We start from the raw sequence: 21,317 nt of genomic DNA, 5'->3' as shown, positions 1-21,317 counted from the left end.
AACAAAATGGATATTTACTATTTGAATGTTATGAAGTATTTGCTACTTAAATCATCTCTAGTAGGAAGCTCCTAGAATGAATAGGAAAAGAAAGACTTCCAGTAACATGAAATTACCATGAAACATGGAAGTGTTTTTAGTCTTCAGATTCTGGTTTACTTTTGTGAATCAAGTATTAAATTACAATTTAATGACTTCAACTACAAATGCAAGGAACTTTTTATTTTATCCTATGTAATGGGAAGAAGTGCTTATGGAGACAATTGATGTTGGTGAGAAACTTACACTAAGTAAGAAAAGTGTCTTTTTGTCTGGTCAGATAGATTTGTAAGCGTATAAAGTCTATTGACCTGCTGAATGCTTAAACATCTTACAAATGACAATCGGTTGTCTTTAACTGAAATCAGTGATCTACTCCATAGAAATGCTTTTTTTAGCTTAAAACATAGGAAGGCCTCTATCATCTGCTACATTTGTGAGGAAAAGAAATGGTCTGCTGCTTAATAAAGAAATCATTGCTATCACCATTTATTTAAAATTAACAGCAACCATCTAATAATAAATGTCTCTTTCAGAAACCTGCAGGAAGGCTTGTGCTTTGTCCAATGTTCAGAAAATTCAAGCTCTATCAGAACAAGGAAAGAATAACTTATTTTGTTGAAATAGATTTTTGGTGAAGGTGCCCTTGCTGGCACTTGCATCCCACCTAAACTGATCCCACCTTCACTGCTTTTGTGGTCTTGGTGGTGGAGGCAAAGAGTAAAAAATAAATAGAAGGGACATACTACAGTGTAGGCATTAGAAGAGATGAGGTAACTAATAAAAATGGGGCATGAAGGAGCACAGGGATGCCAGAGTCTCTGGTCAACACAAATGAATTAGTATTTTGTAGACTGTCACACAAAATTTGACTGTAGAGCTGTCTTTTTTTCACAACTAGTAATGAAGTCCACTGCAGAAAGGGTAAAAGGAGTGGAACTAGTGAAAAAACTTTGAGAATTTTTTTTGACAAAAAAAGAGAGCAAAAAGTAACATTTTTCTAAAATTTCCAACCATTATCAAGCACAGATGGCTGTTTCCAAATGGTTTGCCTCTGAAATATTGCCTACTTCTATGCCAGCTGAATTTTTCAAATATTTTCTAAGTTCAGAGCAGATTGCAGTGATTGAAATGGAAGGTAAGAAGAGATAGCTAGCCTCTGTAATGTCTATTTCTAGAAAAAAATGGCAACATGTCAGCCATACAGAGATGGAAATGGATGCTACTGATCCTTTACAGACACCTGGTCAGTAACGCAAATGAGCAGCTCCAGTTCCTGAACTAAACTGAAATAAACTCTACAAAATCTTTTCAGGGTTGTTTTTTTTTTTTTTTTTTTTTTTACTTTCACAATGTTACTAGTGTTACCTCAGTCTTATGAAAACCCATATTGCATAAATTGTACCCAAGAGGTCCTCATGCAACCTCATCTCCACTAGGACTGTGAAAATACTGCATCTGGGTCTATGTTATATTCATTCTCTTGTCATCTGTGACCTGATTTGGAAAACCTCTTCAGGTCTGCATTGCAAATAGTTTGGCACATATGGTTCTCCTCCCTCATGTCTTAGTCATATGTGCACACATGCTGTGTGGTGATAATATCAAATGATTAATATCTTTTGTTTTCTGTTTGAATGGCAGCTTGGTTTTTATTTTCTTTAATGTGCAGAGATTAACCATTTCTGTGGCATTAAAAGAACATGTTAAAATCTCAGACAAAGCCCAGTAGGCCACTAGGACTTTTGAGCTGAAGCAGTAGAGACTGCTGTGAAGTGGTTGGTGTTGAAGACAATCAAGAAGCTGGGGAGCAGGGCAAGATTTCCATGAAGGGCTTGCTGGCTATAAGAGAAGAAGTGTCTGAGACACCAATTGGCAGGATCTGAGGTACCCAAGTCAGGGTTTCTAGCACGAAGGCCCTGACCTGTAGACGCTACTTGCCCAAGAGAACATGTACTGAATAAGAAAGAAACTTGAGGAAGTAGAACGATGACTGGGATGGATGAATGGATTTTCAGAGCTGTATGTTATTGATGATTCTGTCAAGGTGATGGTGTGAGATACTGGAGTGATTATAAAAAAGATCTTTTTAGACCTACTGAACATAAAAGACTGCAAGGCAATAAATATCAACCCACAAAGACAACTCTTGAGCCTGTAAGACAGACAAATGGACACATATCTTTCTGACTGAAATATGTGAAACACGCTGCTGCAGGACTGAGGAAGGATGTTTAGATTACATTTGCAGTCTCAGATATGAAACACAGATTGCAGCCCAAAACCAGGAACATGTATTTTGGGGGGAGGTATTTATCGGTTAATAACAGAAGGAGCAGACTGACTGATTAAAAGACAAGAAAGAATGGACTGACTCTGCTCAAGGGAGAGCAAATCTGGTTGACAATTCCAGACAGATTCTCTTCAAGAAAGTGATGTTTTCAACTAAAAGCAGACTTAAAAAGAAAAGGCATGTGAAGATTTAAGTCAACTCAGGCACACTGGAGGATGGGAGAATAAAATATGACTCCTGAAATGTTTCTGAATGTAATGTGAGTAAATGTAATAGGCAGATAAGAAAAATTATGATGAAATAATGTGTATCAAATTGATGATCATAAACCTGGCTGCATATCTGGTTCTTTGGTAGTTCAGCAGAGAATTACTTCTTCCTCTACCGCAGCCCAAGCATTAGCTATGTGGACTAAGTATTCATCTTTCAAATGAAATGAAACCTCTATCTTGTCAGTTGTAAAAGAGGGGAGGGGAAGGCCTCTGAACCAGTTTTTATACCAGGATTTAGTAAGAGACAGTGAAAACAAATTCAGAGCCAGGTTGTAAAGTGGGTTTCTTAACTGAACGAAGCTGTTGTTCTGACTAACAATGTGCTATCTACTTCCCTACATGGGGATTGGGAGGGTGGATTCTCAGAGACTTCAGGTACTCTGACTATGTGTATTCCGTTCCTGAGCAAACCACATGCTCTGTGTTGCTGTGGTAAAACGCACTGTGGAACACATAGTGGTGTCTGAACTATGTGTTTGGAGCAGGAGTTGTGCATGTGAGACATGGTCTGCTTTTGCTTTCCTCCTTTGTTGTGTAGTCCTACCCATCACAACCCAAACCCCTTGGTTGTTAGGATTTTTCATATGGTTTGCTGTGGAAGAGGGAATTTTGACAACCTTCTTAAGCAGATAAAAATCACATGTCAGGTTCTATTCAAATGAAGACATTTAAATAGCTATTACAGGGGACATTTCTGTCTTCTGTTCCTGTTGTGTCTTGCAGGGCAGGAAGAAGAGTAAATGTCTTCCTTTGCTCGTCTTTCTATGCAGTGATGAGACCTTTTTCCGTTCCTGAAATCTGAGACTTTAAAGGTCAATGTTTAAAGAAACAGATGAATACTATAATGGAAATAGTAGTCCTTCCCTCTATTTCCATCACTGTCGTTTCTTTTTCTGTTCCCCTGAAGGAACATAAGGGGGAAGGCAAGGGAAGCTTCTTGTTGGTTCTCATTTGACTTCATTTGGGCTGACCACTAGATAGGCAGTTTCTGAGTTTTTTATTTTGAGAAAACTGCTGTGGAGTCTCAAAGCACTGGGTGATGCTGCTGGGGTGGTAGGTTTTTGGTGTTTTGGTGGGTTTTTTTTCCAATTAAAAATGTGTAAGGACATAGTTCCTGAGTTTAGGTGCACCTCAGAAGTGGCTCTCAGATTTGCTTCTAAACCAATTGCAGTACCCTGAGAAGTACACAGCAGGACTAATCAAACTGTATGTATAGTTTGCATTCAAGTGTACAAAAACCAATTAAAAAATGCAGATGAGGTAATTATTTCATTAGATCTTTCTTATACATTTCTTATAATTTTTTTATTCTTTTTTAAAAAAATCAATCAACCCACTGGTAGAAACTGAGTGAGACTTGACTGTGTCCCATGCATTTTGATTTTATTTGGGGAAGTAGGATATACCATGGGGGCATCAGGAGCACACTCAGGCAGAACTGGATGCGTGAAGCTGACAGCATTCATGATTGAGACTGAATTCAGCACTCATGGTTGAGACTGAAGTTTCACAAATGAGGAAGAATATTTACAGTTCTTCTTGAACTGAAGTAAAATTCTTTCTGGAAAAGGAAAATTGTCCAATACCTTTACAGTATGCCTTCTCGCATTCCCCATGAAGATTCTTAGAGAATAACAGAAGCCAGCAGTCAATGGTAGTAATCTGCAACTCATACCTCACTAATTGCAGTTTGTGCCATCTGCTGTTTGCATGCTAGTGGCTTGGGAAACTGAGTACCTGTGGAACTGTAATTTGTAAGTCTTGCTTAAAGTAATAATTTAAGCCTACATTTAGTTAAGATTTTAGGCTTCTTTAAGATCATCAAATCCAACTCTTAAGCTAACACTGCCAAATTCATTCATTTACCATGTCCCTAAGCACCACATCTACCCGTCTTTTAAATATCTCCAGCAACGGTGACTCCACTAATGACCTGGGCAGCCTTTTCCAGCACCAGACATTTTGTGAATAAACTTCTAATATGCAAACTAAACCTCTCCTGGTGCAACATGAGGCCATTTCCTCTCATCCTATCACTTTTTACGTCGGAGAAGAGACTAACCCCCACCTCTCTACAACCTCCTTTCAGGTAGTTGTAGAGAGCAATAAGGTCTCCTCTGGTAGTGTAGCATGTCCCTGACCATTTCCCCTTCGATTATGGAGGCTTCATTTTGCTCCCCGTCCCTGTCTTCCAGCTCAGGGGGTTGCGTACCTGAAGAAAACTGATCTTACTGTTAAAAACTGAGGCAAAGGCGGCATTAAGTATCTTAGCTTTTTCCTCATTCTTTGTCACTGTGTTTCTCCCTGCATCCTGTAAAGGATGGAGATTCTCCTTAGCCTTCCTTTTTTTGGTAATGTATTTATAGGAAAATTTTTATTGTGTTTTACAGCAGTAGTCAGATGAACTTCTAGTTAGGCTTTGGCACTTCTAATTTTCTCGCCGCATAATCTCAACACATCTTTGTAGTCTATTGGACTTGCATGCTCCTTCTTCATTGCTGCCTATCTGAGGAATCAATAGTGGATAGTAATCTTAAGGGTAGGAAAACTTTCTCTTCACCTCTTTAAGCTAATCCCCATGAAGGCAGCAGGCTTCCCCTAAGATGTGGGTCCAGTGTGCCCCAGTGACAGAGGACAATAAACAAAGATGAAAAGTGGTGGACATTAAGCTTTCAGTTTCAGAAGCCACTAAGTCAAGATAGCTGTAGAGATTCTAAAAAATGTCCTGCCTCTAGTGTGTGACTATTAATAGTTGAATGAAGAGGTTTAGCTTGTGAGGGAAAAGAAGCTGCAGCAGTTCTGTATTTTGCAATGCTTGCTGAAACTTTAACCAAGTTGTTGATAGCTGTGTTTTCTTCTAGACACTGTGTTACTAAAACTATGTGATGAGCTCTAGACTTGATAAAAGTTTTCTGTTCAAGAGTTCTCAATAACCAGGAAATTGCCAGGGTTCTGAAGATCATAGTGAAATGAGACTTTATTTTCCTCTCTCAATCTTCAAATAATTGTCACTAGAGATCGAAATGTACTAAGTATCTCATCACAGGCACCTTTCCTTAAAGGATCAAGTATATCTGATAACACTCAAGTATTTCAAATCTGAGATAAGAAATGGGAGAAATTATTTAATACATTAGCATTTTATCTGTTCTTTTCCCCATCATTGTCATAAAAATAAGACAGTTGGATGATATGAAAAGAAGTGACACACCACTACTTCTGTAAATATCAAAGGCTTCAAGGACACATCAAGACCTCTTGTACTTCTTAAACTGGTGGTGTCAACAATAGAGGTACAAAGGGGGCATGAAAGGGAGGTAGTTTCTCAGTGGCACTTTCAGTATCATGTTTAAGGGCATTATCACAGGCCCTGCATTCAACCCTGACTTTTACTGCAAATGAATTGAGTTTCAGGGTTGCTGTGTCTGGCCAATGGAAAATTTTTGAGTTTTAAAGAAAGTATGTGCCAAAGAAAGTATAGCTGAAGACCGAGATGAACCATTCTTGGGAGACTCTTTGGTATGGGACCAAGAAGCAAGACTTACAGTGGCCAATGTGAACTGGCCTGTGTAGTGTACAGATCTTGGACCGTACTATCTTTTCTTCTATGTTCAGGTTCTCTCACTAAGGGAACTACTTGGATTGCTCTAAGCAGGAGTCTGTGTGCAAACTAATATGTATGCAGTGTGGACATTGAGAGGCCAAGGGCTGTACAGTGAAACAGAAAGGGAAATAATTTGGCTATGTATATAGGAATTGTCATGTGTGTTGGGGCCAGCAACTCAAAGAAGTCTTTCCCAGGTAGGGTGCTTCATGGCATGCCTGGGAACATTGGAAATATAGTGCTTTCCATGACATAAATTCATGGATTCTCCAGATTTGGGACAGTTTTCATCCCTGAGGCATTGGAGAGGCTTGGCTTCTGAGTTACCTCTCCCCAACAGAGTAAATGTGGCATCCTGAAAGTAGTATGTACCAGGCAGAATTCAGTAGAATGCTGCTTAAATTTTACAGGAAGTTCATGAAACCTGACATGTATTTTATACTAAGAAGTCACCTAAAAATCCTCTCTTTCCAATAAAAATTTAGTTCCAGGAGAAAATTCTTAGCCAGTTACAATATGGAAGAAAATACTACTATTCATGTTAACTAAGGTTAGATGATATAGAAGTTACTCTCCTCTGAAAATGAAAGACAGAATGTTTAAAGATAGAAATGATGACAATGCGTCTGTCCATGGGAATGAAAATGAGCATTTGATCTGAACTCATAATTTGGATTTGGTTGTGGGGTTTTTTCCTAATATGTTATAAAATAACCACTCTGTCTCAGTCATAGTTCTTTGGAAGTTACAGACCGGATTTTAAAGCCATATATATAATGATTTATATGAATTACAGTAAATGATGAGAACCTCCTTTAAATCTGTCGAACTTAATTTTCTGCTCTGTGGAGCACAGTGATTGAGACAGTAAAGCTGAATGACGTTTTACACTGTGCATACTGCCAGCTGCCAAAAGCCTGTGGCATTAGCTGAATCCACAGTAAACCCCTGGACAACCGGTCAAAAAGATGCAGTGCATAATTCTCTCTCAGCAGTGCTTCCAAGGGAACTTCCAGCATCATTTGGAGTGCCTACAATGGCAAAGCAATGGCATTCTTGATGAACAGTTTAACAGAACTGTACCTAGCTATTTCAAATATTGGTTTGGGTGCTGCTAAGTGGTTTAAGTGTAATATCAGAATTATAATTAGGATCGGTGTCATATTTGACTGTAGTCCAGTTATGTCCAAAAGGGAGTATATAGCATACTGTCTTTTAAGCTAAATGGTTAGTAGGTATTTAGATTCTCCTAGGTTATTCTGCTGGGAAGAAATAGTGATGAGAGGATTGCCTATAATATTCAATGCATCTTTATTTGTTTGCAGAACAAATCTTCATAAAATTATATTTTCCTAAATGAAAGAAAATTAGAAATAATAAAGGGAGTCTCTTTATTCTAAAAACTCCCCTTAGTGCCGAGATTATGCTTGAAATGCCCTCTCTGAGCTTTCTTCTATGTTTGTATTACAAGTGTTCCTCTAAGATTTTTTTTAGTTTTCCATTGCCTTTTCTGACTACATCTGTGATGCTTCTGTCTTTTTCTTTTGCATATACAGTAGAACTAACAACTTCAGAATTGCTTTTAGTCACCAGGAGAATCATTCCTGTTGCATTACACAACAGCACCACATCAGCATCTGCATGAGTTAGAGTGGTAATTTCTTCTGTTTCAAAAGGATCCTAAATTCATGTTATGCTTACAGTGAATTAAGGATTCCCACTATGCTTCCAAAGCCACAGATTTTGTAGTCATAATCTTTGAAATGAAACTACTCTTACTATTTGTTTTTAATGTACGCCAAGTTCCTTTGAAATTGAGGACAAAATGACAAGGACACTGATGGTATCAGATTAAACATAAATTCATGTGTGCAGGGTAATGCATAAAATTCCTCTTCCAATGTCTGGATTCTTTTTCTTCTCCAAAATTTCCTGTTTAAATGTAAGATTTTAGACTCTTTATCCTTGGGATTCTGTAATTTGCACATTCTATGACTTTTCCTTTAGGCTTTGAGTATTAATGTAAGGGATACGCCATGTTTATGCAGGGGCTGTAGGAGGGAGCTAGGATGAGTAACAGGTCTCCTTATGGCTTATCTGGGGTGGCAGGATGTGAAGTTTGGGTGTTTGTCTTCTAGTTAAGGTGGCACCAGTGTTGTGTTTCTTCATGTTTCTTGAAATATAAGAGTATTATCGCTGCATAATTTTTGTAGTTGGTCATTTACTTCCTTTTTTCTAGAGCAGAGATAGCTTGGAGTTTTCTTTGAAGGTAATTTAGTACCTTGCAAACACTATAATGAAGTTTTCAATGCAATGCTCTACTTTTTCATGTGACACTCGATTGTCATCATCCATAGCCATTGGCAAGTTGCTTTGCCAAAAAAGTTTAAAAAGTTTTCAACTGCAATCTTCATTTAATCTGAGGAGAAACTTAACATTTGATTTGTCATTTCCATAGATTTAAAAAGATTATAATTTTCCCTCATATTCTGCACTAAAAAAAATTTCAGATGACAGCCGAAAGGAAGAGTTGGACATAAGTATGGCTTTTTTTTTTTATACTATTACTTTTTACAAAGCAATTTAAAACCTACACTGTTTAGGGATGGAAATCTTTAGGTCCATAATATGCCCCTTCCCTTTAACTATAGTTATCACAAAATATCTGTTGTAATCAAGTATAAAGGATGGTGTGGCAACATGCTTCAGCAGCTTGGCTCCACAGATGTAGATGCAGTCTTGGAAAATACAGAAATCTTTTGTATATATATAACAAAAGAAGTGTTCCATATGTATGACATCTCTGTTGAAAAGTAGCCATACATGTCATATCTCACACTCACTGCATTTGTTACTGGTAGTAGAACAGACAAGTAATGTATTTCATTTTGTTTTACTGCAATCAGAAAGCAATATCATCCTTCTCATTGCACAACTAGCAGTAGTAGAATTAAGTTGTATGTAGCTTATTCAATTGTTAGTGACTGAGCTACAAAAGAAATACATGAATAAAACATTATTATAAATATGCTAACATCAAAGCTACCTTCATATCATATAGAGGGTTTTTTGTGCTGTTAAAATCAACTCTATAAAAATAATCTGTTAAAATCTTTTTTGAAAGTGGAACTTTCAAAAGACTGTTTTTTCTACTGTATCTTGAAACTCTGTATTCACCTCTTCAAGACCAAAATTTTGGCTTATGCTTAGAGTATATTTCTTAAAACAAACAAACAAACAAAACAAAACCACAAAAAAAACCCCACCACAATATCCATCTGTGATCATTTATTTGTGAATTCTGTTTTTGAGTACAGTGGTTTCTTTGGCTGCATGGAATGAAAAGACTTGTTCCACAAATTTGTTGAGCAGATATATTTTTTGATATCTTGTTGCACAATTTCTCTGTGCTTCCATTTTTCATTTTCATTTAGATGCCTTTGCCTGAATTAGATTGTAGTATAGGATTTTTGGTGTAGGTGCTTCGTGTAAGTAGTACATCTTTTAGGTGGAGTAATTTCACAAGGTGATTGTGCAGAGACTGTTTTACAATGTACCAGAAACTGGACTAAATAGAACACAGCATCCATTCTAATGTGATAAAACCATCCATACTATCAAACCAAGATAATCTGTGGGTTGCTTTCCTATTGCTATCTCTCTTTTCCAAAATTAAATTTGTACCCATGTAAATTTATACATACCATAGATTATATACACACATGCATATATAGATTTATGTATATATTGTTTCCTTACACATAACTTATTTCAATAATAATTATGATTATTATTATGCAACTGTTATATGTTACTTCTACTTTTTAAATTAGTTTCTGGATCTATTGCCACAGTTGGGCGGTCAGGGTTTTGGCATAAGAGATAGGAGATATTCTGATGGAGATCCACAGCCTAGTTTAGTCAAAGCAATATGTGACACAGCATATTTTCAGTTTTCAAAAGCCAGAGTGGGAAAGTACATAACTGGTTGCTGTGCTGCTGTACCTCTCTGAGTCAGCTGAAAAAAGTAATTATCCATTGTTCTCAGGGTAGAATCATAGAATGCCTTAGATTAGAAAAGATCGCTAAGATCATCAAGTCCAAGCATTAACCCAGCATTACCAAGTCCACCACTCAACAATATCCCAAAGTACCCCAGGGATGGTGACTCCGCAACTGCCCTGTTCCAATGCCTGACTGCCCTTTCTGTGAAAAAAATTTTCCAAATATCCCAAGGTACATCTTGAGACCACTTCCTCTTGTCCTATTGCTTGCTACTTGAGAGAAGAGAATGACTCCCATCTGGCTACAGCCTCCTTTGATGTAGTTGTAAAGTGATAAGGTCTCCCCTGAGCCTCCTCGTCTCCGGGTTAAACAACCCCAGCTCCCTCAGGCGCTCCTCATAAGACCTGTGCTCCATCCCTTTCACCAGCTTCATTGCCCTTCTTTGGACATACTCCAGCACCTCAATGCATTTCTTATTGTGAGAGGCACAAAACTGAACACAGGATTTGAGATGCAGCCTCACCAGTGCTAAATACAGAGGAATGATCCCTGCCCTACTCCTACTGCCACGCTATTTCAGACACAAGTCAGGATACCACTGACCTTCTTGCCCACCCAGATGCACTGCTGGATCATGTGCAGCCTCTATCAGCTAGCAACTCCAGGTCCTTTCCCTCTGGGGAGCTTTCCAGCCACTCTTCGCCCAGCCTGTAGCGCTGCTTGGGGAAGTGACGCAGTTGCAGGACCTGGCATTTGGCCTTGTTGAACCTCATTCAGTTGGCCTTAGCCCATCAATCCAGCCTGTCCAGGTCCCTCTGTAGAGCCTTCTTACCCTTCAGCACATCAGTACTCTTGCCCAACTTGGTGGTGCCTGTCTGTGAACTGACCAAGGGTGCACTCAATCCCCTCGTCCAGATCATTAGTAAAGATATTAAACAGAACAGGCCCCTACACTGAGCCCTGGGAAACATCACTTGTGACTAGCCACCGGCTGGATGTAACACCAGTTCACCACCATTCCCTTGGTCCAGCCATCAGACATACATTTTACCCAGTGAATATTACAGCCATCCAAGCCATGAGCAGCCGGATTCTCCAGGAGATGTTGTGGGAGACAGTGGCAAAGACTTTACTGAAGTCCAGGTAGCCTTTCCTTCATACACCAGTCATATTGCCTATCAAGGAAGGAGATCATGTTGGCCAAGCAGGACCTGCCTTTCACAAACCCATGATGGCAGGGCCTGATTCCCTGGTTTCCTGCATGTGCTGTGTGATGGCATTCAGGCTGATCTGCTCCATGACCTTCCCGGGCACAGAGGTCAGACTTACAGGCCTGACCTCCTGGATCCTCCTTCTGGCCTTTCTAGTAGATAGGTGTCATATTGGCTAACCCCCAGTCAACTGGGATCTCCCCAGTCAGCCAGGACTGCTAAAAAATGACAGAATGTGGCTTGGTGAGCCCTCCCACCAGCTCACTCAATACTGCTGGGTGGATCCTATCTAGCTCCATATATGTCTGTTTTCCAGTTCAGGGGGGTGGGTGCCCAAAGAACGCTGGTCTTACTATTAAAGACTGAGGCAAGGAAGGTATTAAATGCCTCACCCTTTCCTTCAAGCACTATTAAAAGCAAAATATAACACAGACTCTCCCACACCCCACAGTAGTAAATGATTTTATAACAGAATTAAGCATGCTCATTTGTTACTCACTCTAATTTATTCAGGGTAGGTCTAACACTAAAGCAGACAGGCTTTTTAGGGGGGCTGGAGTCTCATTTGCATTAATATACATTCACAATTCTGTTTGGCAGTAAAGAAATTCGGTACGTATGTGTGCTGACCTCAAATGTGTGTGAGGAAAGGCCTGTGTAAATAAGAACAGGGTCCTGGGGGTCTGATCTGGTGAAACATTTGTATCTCAGGTATAACTCTATGCTTCCTTCAGGATGAATAATGTGAGCTTGCTGTTCTTTGGTTTAATAGATACTCTGTGGCAAAGTTGAATTAAATCTCCATGTTGTCAGAGTATTATGTAGGTGCTTTCTTTTTTTCCTGGCACTCGGCTTTGTGACCTATTTTTGTGAGTGATTTTGTGGGCTTTGGGACTTGCTACCACATAGCCTTTATTATTTACAAACTGTTTCTGTCCCTTGCAAAAAAAAAGCCAAAATATACAATGCTTTAAGTGAAATCTGAGCTAGGAAAGAAAATTATCTGAAATGTTACAAACTTTTATCTTTTTAACTAAAATGATACTAATCACGTTTTAATTAAAAGGAATAATTTCCAAACTGAGTGTTTATGTCAATGTAAGTGGTAATTGGCAAGTTGTGAATAGCATATCAAAGTCTTTAATGGTCATATTGTCAGGGTCAATGCAGCCTCAGCCAAAGTAATATCATATTAGATTGTCCTAAAATGTCATTAAAAAGCAATGTAATTTTCTCTCCCAATTTTGTTGCTTCTGTGGCAGAGATGTGTTTGAATACCTTTTTTAACAATTTGCTAATCTAGCTTCATTTATTGTTTCCATAGTTCAGTGCTTGAAACATCTTAATCACCTATGTGTGTTTAATGGTGAGGTCCAGATGCTCTAGGAAATACATTTTCCTAGGCTGAGTGAAGAGACTTGTTGTGCACATAAGTCAGAAACCTTGTTGTGACCAGGCATAGGCAAAGGGCACTTATCCTATCTGACCCTGAAGGTGCAACAGTGGACACGTGTCTGAGAGCAAAAACTGCAGCTGCAACTGTGGGGTCTGCACCACCTATCCCAGCAGTGGCCGGTACCTCCACCCAGATGGAGCTGCTGAGGAAAGAGAGTGCAGTGCAGTGCAGACCTCAGGACATGCCGAGACCTTTTTCCTGGCCTGCAAAAGGTGTGCCCGGGTGGAGGACCTCCTGCTGCAGGTGACTGAGCAGCAGGAGGTGGTGAGAAGGCTGCATAACATCTGGGAGACCAAGAAGGAGTTAGATAACTGGTTCCAAGCACAATCTGCAGTGGACTCACAGCCCATGGCCAGTCAGCCAAAAACTCCCCCACTGGCACACACAGAGGAGATGGAGTGGCAAGAATGCATCAGAATGGAAGTTTGCAATGGCAAGGACCTGCAGGAGGAAGAGACTTACCCTGAAGCCTCAGGTGCCCTTGCAGAACCACTTCATCACTCTGCAGACAGAAGAGGAAGTATAGAACCATAGAATGGTTTGGGTTGGAAAGGATGTCATAGATCATCTAGTTCCAGCTCCCCTGCCAAAGACAAATTGCATCCAGAGAGAGGCTGGAACTGAGTAAGGCAGCCTGATCTGCTCCCTGTATAACAACCACTGCAAACTAAGAAAAGGCAGCAGATCTTTAAAGGCCCCATCAAACCCAAATCATTCTATGATTCTGTTAATGTGAACATTACTGACCTTCTGCATTTATATGGATAAATTCTGCATTCATTAGTAATTACCTTAAGAAAATACATAGCTGAAATATAATTGTCATTAGAACAACATTTATGTTCATTAAGAGCATGGATCATACAATTGCATTAGAGGACGACAGATATTTTTTAATCCATTGCCATAAATGCAGAATTTATGAGTTAATCATTAAGAGTAAGTTTAAAATGATCAAACTGATTAGGTGGGTTTACTTCAGCATGATGATTGCAGCTGAATTGTCAGTAAGAATTTCTGTGAATAAGATGATGACATTTGATTTGCCTAGACTTTGAGCAATACCTTTTTGCTGGCACTGCTTCATTATGAGTAAAGTTAGAGCTGTCTCAGCTGCTGCAGATTTAGTTCTAGTTTTATTATTCATGCATTCTTAACTGAGGGGTTTTTTTTTTCTAGTGGATAGGTGGCTGTGAGGTGTTGATAAATATATAAGTGAATGTGGTTCTCTGAGGACAATACCTTGAATGCTTCTGTATTTTAACTATGATCTTGTAGGAAGTTACCAGTAATGGTTTAGCAGTTTATCCTTTCTGCATGTGGCAAGTTAGAGGGTTTTGCCTTTGTTTTGGGGGGAGTTTTGAGGGACAGCTTTCAACCGCAGCATAAATTTTAGTGTTTCTCTGCAGCTTCTTTATAGTTGTTTTCAGAGGTTTGGAGAAGGAAGCTAATTTGAGAGACCATCAGAACTTTGTAGTCCATGCAATCCTCTGCATTCCAATAGGTAGAATCAGCAGGGAGTGGAATAGTAGTTTAAAATTAATGTAGTTGCTATTATCCAGAAAGTTTTATTGCAAAATAATTTTTCATCATCTCTCTATTAACATGTATCATTAAACATACAACTATGTGGTGGGTTGAAAAACTATATCCTAGGTTTCTTTCGCTGAGCTCAGTATTTTGCTTTGCTCTACATGTGGAAGGAAGCTTAGAAAGAATGTGTAGATTGTATTGATTAAAAACGAATTGTGAAAAAATGTATCAGCTTAAGAATTTGAAATTTTGTCTCTCCTTATGCTTTTAGTCCCTGCTGCTTTTTTTCTGTTTCTTTTTTTCCCTTTATTTTCTGCCTTTTGAGAGAGAGGGTGGAATATAATTAACAAGACTGAACAAGTTTTTGTAATTAAAAGTTTCAAATGTGAAACATATTTTATCAGTTCTCTTTGTTGTTAGAGTTCAGTTTTAGAGTTGAAGTATCTGAGATTATTCCTGCAAATTAACATTATGGTTAGCATTAGAAAAAGCATTTATGGTGGACAGTTCTTGTATTTTCTTGAGTGTTCAGTAACCAGTCTCCAGCATGGGACAATCACCCAAGCATTCTGTTCCAGCCTTCTTCTCCACCCTATTTCTTTTAGTGAGAGTGCATTCACTTAAAAATTGTCTTTTAAAACTCACTTGCTATATGATAGTAGTCAGGAATCAAAGGTAAACTTACTGTGACGTTGTCTGAACTTAGGATCACATTTTCTGCTGTCCTTGACAACAGAAAAATTAAATGCTTTGTTTTTTTAATGTCACTTCCACCTGAGAATATCATCATGGAAGAAAAAGAAAAGATGATACACATTTTAGCATTTGCTTCAACTGCTGACTCCTTTTTTTTTCACCTTGTGGCCTTACCAAATGTAGGTTTTTGGAAAAGGCTAGCCTACTTCATAGAAATGAAAAAAATCCTTGTAAAACTGAGACAAATTTGATAATTTATGCCATATATTTGTCATAGGAATCAACTTAATAAATTGCTAATACATGTTTTGATTCTGAGTGTTAGTGGAAATTAGATCATCTCTATTTTTCTGTTGTCCTGGTATTAATGAGTCTGGGTATTGGTATCCCCAGTGAAGTTGGATAAAGAGGCAGCATTGAGCTCAAATGTTCTTGACTCAACCTTGCAGTAAAACAGCAAAGTCTTTGATATTTGCTTTGATGCTTTTGAAAGGAAATACTTTGACTTAGAAATAATTGATTTTGCATCTACATTCAACAAAATTCATTAGTTGTCAAAACATTTTAAGTCTGTCGAATCCATATTTTCTTCCAAAAAAAAAACTTGGAAAAATTTCAGCCATCACTGTGTAGTTTCCACCTAGCTAGCAAACCACCTAGGAAAACTGGTTTCATTATTTTCCTGTTGAAAGATCATGTGCTTCCGTACTTGTATAGTATAATAATAATAACGAAGCAAAGGGAAATGTAAATAACCATAACATTCAAGCATACACACTTGAGTATTCAAGCCTGTTTTACTAAGAAAACCTATTAGCAATTGTTGACTTCAGGAAGTGATCCAAGCATGTGAATTTTGTACTTCATCTCATTTCAAAAGGCTTTTGCCTCTTTCTGACTCTTCCATATATGAATTCCTGAGCAAGTATTTAAGTATGTCTGATACTTAAAAAAAATTCAAAAAGATGTTAGTGCCATTTCCCACTGCACTTTATAGGGGAAAATACTGGTTTTTAATTGTTTATAAAATATTTACATGCCATATATGCACTTGGAGATAGGGTTATTTTCTATCCTTAAGTCAGAAGATGTATTTGCACATAACTACAGAAAAAGAAGCCCAGGCCTCCTTTTGCTTCAAGCATCCTTGTAGCTAGCAATTATTTGATTCTCTCCTTCAGTTATTTCAATATACTTCTACAGGTTCTGTTCTGAGAAATCTGCTGGCACCAGCGGTGAGAGCTGCCACTCATACTTGTAAGCTCAGTTTCTGGAAGGAAGACTGCTCTTTTAATTTTTTTTTCTGTGGGCAAATTACAAGCTGTAACCTTTAAAAATTAAACCTGAATAATGGACTATTTTGAAAAAAAAAAATAGAAAGTTGGAAACTTTGGATGGTTTGGAGGCTTTTTTCTCAATAAAGAACTGTTGGGATTTTTACAGGAGTAGTTTTACAGGGTATTTAGATACTATTCATCAACGATTATACATTTAATAAAATTTTAAAAAAAAGGCATACAGATTACCATGTGAAAATTTGCCAAAAGTTGATTTTGTCTTTATTTGTGATTCTTTAGATAAAAATATCCTGGTTTATATTTTTATTTCATTTGTATAGATCATATTCATTATTTGTCCTAGGTAATTCAAGCAGGTTATGTAAGGTATATGGCACTGTAAGTAGAAATAATAATCAGAATGCAGTGTTGCAAGAGGGATCATCAGCTAAAATCTGCACATACTCCATTTGAGTGTTTTGTGTGGGAAATGGATGGCAGAACTCTCTCCTTGCTCTAATGTAGGCTTCTGTGTCATATTTAACCCATAATACAGCCTCCGTTTGGAGGTCTAAATGTGATGTAAATGATAATGTAAATCTATTTAAAAACAAATTTCTTGTTTTAGGGGTCTTGCACCTACCATCCTATATTTTCTTGGTTCTATAAAAATAGATGGACAGTCCTATGCTGTTTCAATCTCATAAACAACAAACAAAAAACCTGTTATTGATGTAGAGATGACATCAAAAACTTCTAACAGCTTTCAAAAATACATCAAGGCCAATTACTTCTAAGCCTTTATGAAAATAAAAGAAAGCAACTTTCTCTAGCCCATTTTTCTGGATAATAATTAGAAGGTTTAGAGTTGCCAGCCAGGTGGTTTTAGCTGTGACAGCTGGAAGTATAGCTTCTTTCTTTATTTTAATCTCTGCTAATCAAGTGTTTCTGAACCTCTTTGTAAATTGTGATTTTTTTTCTTTTTTCTCCAGAGTAAACCTATGTTGCCTTATTTTTCCTTTTTGTCTTGTTCCCCTCCAAACAAACAAATAAATAAACAAAGCCTTATCCATGCAGGAGAAAAAAAAAAACCAAACCTTTCACAGAACCTGTTTTTTTCTTTATGAAGTTTTACTTCATGTTTCAAGTGAGCAATGTTAGCCTCACTACCTTTTCCTCCAAGCAGAAGAAGGAGGATATGCCTTCAAAAGTGCAATAAGAACCCACTAACTTCTTTTGCTCTTTAAACTTAAACCAGAAATTCCAAATACTATTACTTGCCAAAGCAAATGTTACTCTTAATGCAGAATTCTTTCTTTGGAGAAGAATCAAAGAAAAAAATACTTTGAGGCAGGTATCACTCATGACACTTAACATGCCAATAGGAAGTGCCAATAAACTGTGATGTGACAGCAGTGAAAGTGTTCACTTAAGCTGTATGGTTAAAGTCAGTTTGTGTGAGCCAAGTCTGGTCATTCACAGAGACAGTAATACGGTATAACAGGGAATGGGACAGCATGGCAAAACTCCAAATAACTAAAATTCCCAAGGGAGTTCCAGTCTGAGTCTGCAGCAGAACATCACAAACCTCTATGCATTCAGTCCTGAGTCCCATTTGAATTACATCACGGATCAGTGCTGCATTTGTTTGTCCGTGAGTGCTGTTGAGAAGATTTCTAAGTGTTCATTTCTCATAGGAGAGAGATATCCACCAGTTTTTCAGACTGTTTATCAAGATCCCCTTCCAGACCATACCTGATTTATCCTGGCACACCTGTAAACCTCCTCTCCATTGTGCATGCCCAGCATGAGAGAGACCACCTGCTTTTGCTCTGCGCAGTTGTTGCCTTCTCAGATGAATCATTCCGGGCATCTGAGGTGCAATACTCAACTGGAAACCAACCATACCATGTGTACCTTGGGCACCAAAGGCTTGACTGAGTTGCAGCATGACGTAAGAGGTATGATAGCTGTTTTCCCTGATGCTGAATGACAGCCACCAAAGTCTGTGGGATAAATCAGTTTGAAGAATATTCAGTAAGAAGAGTCCATCTAGGGGCAGGTTTCACCTTGCTGCTGAAACAGGTATTGAGGCTCTTTTGTTTAGCCCAGGAGATTGCTGTTTATTGGTTGCATCTGTACACCTCACTGGAGCAATGCTTTCGACCTTGATATTCACACTGCTCACCTCCAGGTATTCCCTGCCAGCCAGGACCATTGCCTACTGCTCCCAATAGCTGCCTTCCCTGCCAGTTGTTCTTGCTCACTCTGTCTGCTGCTTTGCTCCGTCAGCCAGTCTGCCATTATCTCCCCATCTGTTCATTTTCACTCTTGCTGTTCTTCCCAGCCACATTTCTTTGCAACTCCTATAGGGTTTCAGTTCTTTTAGAAAGGATACAGTTATATCGATCAATCCACCTGGAGCCTTCCTTTTTTTTTTTTTTTTTAAAGAGGAAATGCTCAATCCTTTCTCATTATTCCCTTAGTACAAACTTTTTTTTCCATCAAGGGTGTAAGCTGCAGCATTCTTTTAGGGTGACATATCCAATTATGGCCAGGTTAGCTGTTTATGTTTACCAGATAAATTTTCCCCAATTTTACCATTTAGCTATGTTTAACAGGAATCTTGCCAGGAACTGCAAGAATTACCCAATCCATGTGTGAATCGAGTTTGATCAGCTCAAGCTTTTGATTGATTACAGGCAGCTTCCTTTACTGTCTGACCAAGGTCAGCACAGCCCCACTGAACTCCCCACTGAAGTTTCCAGGGAGAAACTGCTATCCGAAGATCTCAGGAGGACAATAGATATTTACTTCATGTCTCCTATGCGGATCATACAACTCAGTGGGATTACTGATTGGATTTTTGTTATTTAAGAGTATGAGTATAGTGGATGTACATTCATTTTGTGATAAATTGTAGCTATCAGGTCCTGTTTTGTGGAATCTCCAACAATCAATTCTTTGCTGAATTTCTGTCCTGAATGTGTGCAAATTAACTTTCCTATATTACTGCAGTGTGTTGCACACATTTCGTAAGAGAAATGCAGCTTCCAGTTTCTCTGTTTACTTGAGTGCCTTTTGAATTATATTCATGGCCTCCAAAATTCTTGTAATCCCTCCCAGCTTATGTGATAGTCCTTGTTCCATCATCTATCTCACTGATGAAAATAATAAATAATACCATACTGCACATCATCTCTTGTGAACCTCACCCAAGTAATCCTTGTTTTTTTCAGTGATTAGATGTTGTTATCAATAGCTGTAAGCTTGTTTCAGCGTTGTCTGCCCTAGACCACGTCTCCTTTATTTTGCCTGTGAGGATATCATGTAGTAACCATGGCTTATTTATACACACCATTTTTTAGCCTGTGAAACCCTTTCATTTCCAAACATGTTGTTTCAGAATTTTGGAATAAAATTTGCACTATTGAATTTGGGGTTTTTTGGACTCTGAGGATTTAGCACTGTGCATCTTTCCTTTTACACCCAAGCTGATATTTTACTAGATGTGCACTCATCCTGGTTGGCAGCTGTAGGAACAAGGGTCTCATATGGCACAATGGAGTGCTTCCACCTGTTTGTGTCTTTGGTTTGCTTTTAAAATGTAAATTGTTGCTATGTTTAGAAGAGCTGTTCAGTGCTTTTTAGCAATTAAGGTTGACACCACTGTATACAAGTGCCAGAACAATTCTTTTTAATATACAGTAAATGATCTCAGTGTCAGATATAATGGGTGGTTATGGTGTACTTGTCAGTTACATCCTTCTCATTTTGTGGCTAAGTGAAAATGAGAAGTAGTGAGTGAGTGATTGATGAATCTATTTTTCCTTCCTGTTGAGTAGCAGTTTTATTTAAAATTACTTAGCTGATTTTTTTTTAATTCACATTTTCACTTGAAACTGAAAGTACTTTAATTTTTTTCTGTTAGCCTAGTGATATTTGGGGTCCAAACATGCAGTGCCTATACAGCCCTTTGTAAGTATTACAGCTACTGGGGAAACCCTGGAAAGACATTTTTCTTAGAGCACCTGATACTCTCAGTCAGTGTGCAGCTCTTACTATCTCCCTGGAATTGCTGTAGTGTTTCCCTTCATGTTTAGTCAGCTTCAATTGCTAAATATAGATGTGGGACCAGTGCTGCTCTTGCTCTGTTAGGGTGGTTTATTTGACATGGTAGTTTAAAGGGAACACTTCTGCACTCCATCAGTCACAGGCGCTTCAGTGTTCCATAACTATCTGTGGGAAACAAGGAGGGAAGCCCCTTTCCCAGGTGACCCAGCACACCAGTGGGGCTGTTGAAAAATGCGACATGATTCTTGGTCATGAGTTGATCTGTCTGTCACAATGGCAACAAGATGAAATTTGATCCAAATTTAATGAAAGCATGAAATTCTGCTCTCAGGAAACATGAGATTTGCAAATGCATCATGGGGAATGACTAGCTATGCAGCTGGAATAGCAGGGTCTATTTGTTTGGATCTGAAGCTGAATGGAAATCTGGCAATGTGATGCAGTTACAAAAGAGGCCACTGTTACTCTTCTGTGAAATGTGGGGAGGTAATTGGTCTACACAACTAAATAAATGTCACTCGGGTCTCAGATGTACCGCTAACTGTGGACACTGTACTTTTCAGCAGTGGTTGAGGAATGTATTTTTGATGGCAGGAACATTTGTTAGAGATCTAGAAATATATCTATGGGAAATGTTTTATTTTAAATTTAATTTTTTAAAAGGAGTTAATTGGGAAGTGCAGTCAACATCTGTTATCATATAAGGTACTGCCAAAAGGAGGGTGAGCTGTCTTGCAATCTTCCTTACTGAAAATTTTAAACATCAGATTAGAAAAAACAGTTTTAGAGATGGCCTATATATGTGTCCTTCATCAGAGCAAGATATTCAGCCAGAGGTTTTGATATCCTTTCTATGA

The 21,317-nt window shown here is 38.4% G+C and overlaps 1 protein-coding gene and 1 long non-coding RNA gene across 8 annotated transcripts in view; one reads left to right on the top strand and one right to left on the bottom strand.

The window, feature by feature from the left end:
• DLGAP1 (DLG associated protein 1) overlaps positions 1-21,317 on the top strand; it is a 414,143-nt gene that overhangs the window by 36,838 nt on the left and 355,988 nt on the right. The window lies entirely within an intron of this gene.
• On the bottom strand, positions 4,964-9,594 carry LOC135414869 (uncharacterized). Its single transcript, XR_010430872.1, has 2 exons — positions 8,909-9,594; positions 4,964-5,106 (listed from the first exon to the last, which is right to left on the bottom strand). It is a non-coding gene; the product is annotated as an uncharacterized LOC135414869 (long non-coding RNA).

This window comes from Pseudopipra pipra, chromosome 1, assembly GCF_036250125.1.
Source record: "Pseudopipra pipra isolate bDixPip1 chromosome 1, bDixPip1.hap1, whole genome shotgun sequence".
Lineage (NCBI taxonomy): Eukaryota > Metazoa > Chordata > Aves > Passeriformes > Pipridae > Pseudopipra > Pseudopipra pipra.
This window is presented reverse-complemented; position numbering and strand designations above follow the sequence as displayed.